Below are 4,609 nucleotides of genomic sequence, written 5' to 3'. Positions count from 1 at the left end.
CATAGTGATGCTTTCTAAGGCCCACTTGACTTCACATTCCAGGATGTCTGGCTCTAGGTGAGTGATCACACCATCGTGATTATCTGGGTCGTGAAGATCTTTTTTGTACAGTTCTTCTGTGTATTCTTGCCATCTCGTCTTAATATCTTCTGCTTCTGTTAGGTTCATACCATTTCTGTCCTTTATCGAGCCCATCTTTGCATGAAATGTTCCTTTGGTATCTCTGATTTTCTTGAAGAGATCCCTAGTCTTTCCCATTCTGTTGTTTTCCTCTGTTTCTTTGCACTGATCGCTGAAGAAGGCTTTTTTATCTCTTCTTGCTATTCTTTGGAACTCTGCATTCAGATGCTTATATCTTTCCTTTTCTCCTTTGCTTTTCGCTTCTCTTCTTTTCACAGCTATTTGTAAGGCCTCCCCAGACAGCCATTTTGCTTTTTTGCATTTCTTTTCTATGGGGATGGTCTTGATCCCTGTCTCCTGTACAAAGTCACGAACCTCATTCTATAGTTCATCAGGCACTCTATCTATCAGATCTAGGCCCTTAAATCTATTTCTCACTTCCACTGTATAATCATAAGGGATTTGATTTAGGTCATACCTGAATGGTCTAGTGGTTTTCCCTACTTTCTTCAATTTAAGTCTGAATTTGGCAATAAGGAGTTCATGGTCTGAGCCACAGTGAGCTCCTGGTCTTGTTTTTGCTGACTGTATAGAGCTTCTCCATCTTTGGCTGCAAAGAATATAATCAATCTGATTTCGGTGTTGACCATCTGGTGATGTCCATGTATAGAGTCTTCTCTTGTGTTGTTGGAAGATGGTGTTTGTTATGATCAGTGGGTTTTCTTGGCAAAACTCTATTAGTCTTTGCCCTGCTTTATTCCGTATTCCAAGGCCAAATTTGCCTATTTCTCCAGGTGTTTCTTGACTTCCTACTTTTGCATTCCAGTCCCCTATAATGAAAAGGACATCTTTTTTGGGTGTTAGTTCTAAAAGGTCTTGTAGGTCTTCATAGAACCGTTCAACTTTAGCTTCTTCAGCATTACTGGTTGGGGCATAGACTTGGATTACTGTGATATTGAATGGTTTGCCTTGGAAATAAACAGAGATCATTCTGTCATTTTTGAGATTGCATCCAAGTACAGCATTTCGGACTCTTTTGTTGACCATGATGGCCACTCCATCTTCTGAGGGATTCCTGCCCGCAGTAATAGATATAATGGTCATCTGAGTTAAATTCACCCATTCCAGTCCATTTCAGTTCGCTGATTCCTAGAATGTCGCCATTCACTCTTGCCATCTCTTGTTTGACCACTTCCAATTTGCCTTGATTCATGGACCTGACATTCCAGGTTCCCATGCAATATTGCTCTTTACTGCATCGGACCTTGCTTCTGTCACCAGTCACATCCACAGCTGGGTATCCTTTTTGCTTTGGCTCCATCCCTTCATTCTTTCTGGAGTTTTTTCTCCACTGATCTCCAGTAGCATATTGGGCACCTACTGACCTGGGGAGTTTCTCTTTCAGTATCCTATCATTTTGCCTTTTCATACTGTTCATGGGATTCTCAAGGCAAGAATACTGAAGTGGCTTGCCATTCCCTTCTCCAGTGGACCACATTCTGTCAGATCTCTCCAACATGACCCGCCCGTCTTGGGTTGCCCCACGGGCATGGCTTAGTTTCATTGAGTTAGACAAGGGTGTGGTCCTAGTGTAATTAGATTGACTAGTTTTCTGTGAGTATGGTTTCATTGTGTTTGCCCTCTGATGCCCTCTTGCAACACCTACCGTCTTACTTGGGTTTCTCTTACCTTGGGCATGGGGTATCTCTTCACGGCTGTTCAGCAAAGCGCAACCATTACTCCTTACCTTGGACGAGGGGTATCTCCACACCGCCGCCCTTCCTGACCTTCAACATGGGATAGCTCCTCTAGGCCCTCCTGTGCCCGCGCAGCCATGGCTCCTTGGACGTGGGGTTAGACCTCCCGGCTACTGCCTCTGGCCTCTGGCGTGGGGTAGCTCCTCCAGCCTGCCGCCCCTGGCCTTGGGCTTGGGGCATGGGGTGTCTCCTCTTGGCTGCGGCCCCTGACCTCGGACGTGGGGTAACTCCTCTCGTCGCCGCCCCTGACCTCAGACGCTAGGTATCTCCTCTCGGCCGCCCCCTGACCTCGGACACGGGGTAGCTCCTCTCGGCCGTTCCTGCAAGCAAATCTAAATGTTGTTAAAACAATGTAGAAAATATGATCACATTTATGGATAACAAACACACACACATACACACACATTTAAACAAAACATTTTAAAAGTATCAGTTTCTTATGTCCACACGCTTGCTTGGCATTGACTTGTAGACTTGGAGTCTACCAGACATCTCAGTTGATTTAATACCTAACCACCTGATGTTCCCCCAAATCTACTTCTTCAGTAACCTCTCCCATCTCAGTTAATGGAATGCAGCCTTTTGGTTAATAAGACCCTCAATTGTGGAGTCATCCTTGATTCCTATTGTTTGTTCTAGTTTATTCACAAATCCTCTCAGCTCTCAGAGCAGGCTCACATCTCAGCATCTTTAGTACCATCCTTACTCACCTGGATTATTGCAGTAAGCTTCATATTGGTCCTCCTGACTCCTGCATTCAGTCTGGATGAAACTATGTTTTAGGGTTGTCACATGTTTTTATGTTTTTCAAAAATATGGTGACAGATATTTTGGAAAGAGCAGATGTTTAATCTAGATAGAATTGTGTTTGTGTTGTAGCTGTGATGGTCACTAGCTGTGTGGCCTTAGGAAATTCAGTCTTATTTTCTGAGTCTCTTAGTTTCTTCATCTGTAAAGTGGGTTAATGATAGCTATGCCCTAGGGCTCTCATGAAGGTGAAGGGAATTCACACTAGGTAACTAGCAACAGTCTGGCACACAGGATGTGCTCTGTAATTGCTTATTTTTGTGTTTCCTCTCGTTCATTCAACTGGGATCACGTCACACTCCTTGAAGTGGCATCGAGGTCTCCACACTTGTGATCCATCTTCTTTGAACTAGACACCTCTACCTCCTCACTCTGTGTCCCTGTGCTTCAGCTACAGTAAATAGCCAGTCTTTCCCAAAACCCATATATCACATATGCAGATCTGACAATGTTATGAGTGTCATTCTTTCACAGGAGGGTTTCCACAGCGAATATCATAGACAGATACCCAAGTGTGACATACAGTGTGGCCTCCATCTGTCCACTTGCAGGTCATGCTCTTCTTTACCTTATTCTTCCTCTTGTCTTTGCTCTGCTGCCACTTGGGCTTGGAGTCTTCTTTCCCCAATTTCTCTTTGATAGCTAAATCTTATTTAGCCTTTAAAAAAAGTGAATATTCTTTTATTGATGTATAATTTATATATAGTCAAATGCAAAATCTTAAGCATAGAGACTGATGAATCTGACAAATATATATATATGTATATATATTTGACATATATATAAGCATACAGACTGATGAATTTTGACATGTATATGAGTATGACAAATATATATGATATATATGAGTATACATATATACACACTCATATAGATCACGATAGAAAACATCGGCATCACCCCAGAAAGTGTTCTCATGCTTCTTTCCAGGCAGTCTCCAGCCCCTACCATGATACTGATTTCTATAACTGTAGATTATTGTGTATCCAGGGGAGGCAGGGAGAACCGTAGCCTCTTATCTCACCATCTTGAACCAGAACTCTAAGAAATTTATTTGTATGAGTCTTTTCTACCTCACAAGAGACCAAGGAAGGGGACAGGCAGGGCAGACTGGTGTTTCAGGCGTGCTGGGCCAAGGGGCTGCTTCTGTTGCCCTGGAGCTCCTGCCCTGCCAGCTTACTAGAATTTTTAGATGCCTTCCATGGAAGCTTGATTTGAATTAAAGCCAGACATTCTTTTAAATATTTTATTAGTGGTTACATTAAAGCTCTTTTAAAAGAACATTCTTAAGCCTTTATTTATCTAATCATCATATCAAAATCAATTAATTTTTTAAAATTAATTCATTTATTTTAATTGGAGGCTAATTATTTTACAATATTGTAGTGGTTTTTGCCATACACTGACATGTATCAGCCATGGGTGTACATGTGTTCCCCATCCTGAACCCCCCTCCCACCTCCACCCCTCCATCCCATCCCTCAGGTTGTCCCAGTGCATTGGCTTTGCATGCCCTGTTTCATGCATTGAACTTGGACTGGTGATCTGTTTCACATATGGTAATATACATAAAGCAATTAATTTTGATCCTGCTTTATAGGAAGTGAATTTAGTATTTTTGTTTTAAAGATGCATTCTCTGCTGTTTAATCATCGTTTTTTTCTCGGATTCTGCACTGTATCATTTGAAAGATAAACTCTTTTTTAGTGTTTCAGTTCAGTTCAGTTCAGTCGCTCAGTCGTGTCTGACTCTTTGCGACCCCATGAATCGCAGCACGCCAGGTCTCCCTGTCCATCACCAACTCCTGGAGTTCACCCAGACTCACGTGCATCAAGTCGGTGATGCCATCCAGCCGTCTCATCCTCTGTCATCCCCTTCTCCTCCTGCCCCCAATCCCTCCCAGCATCAGGGTCTTTTCCAATGAG

This window comes from Bison bison, unplaced genomic scaffold (genome assembly GCF_000754665.1).
Source record: "Bison bison bison isolate TAMUID 2011002044 unplaced genomic scaffold, Bison_UMD1.0 scf7180017864212, whole genome shotgun sequence".
NCBI classification, from domain to species: Eukaryota; Metazoa; Chordata; class Mammalia; order Artiodactyla; family Bovidae; genus Bison; species Bison bison.
Note: the sequence above shows the minus strand (reverse complement) of the source record.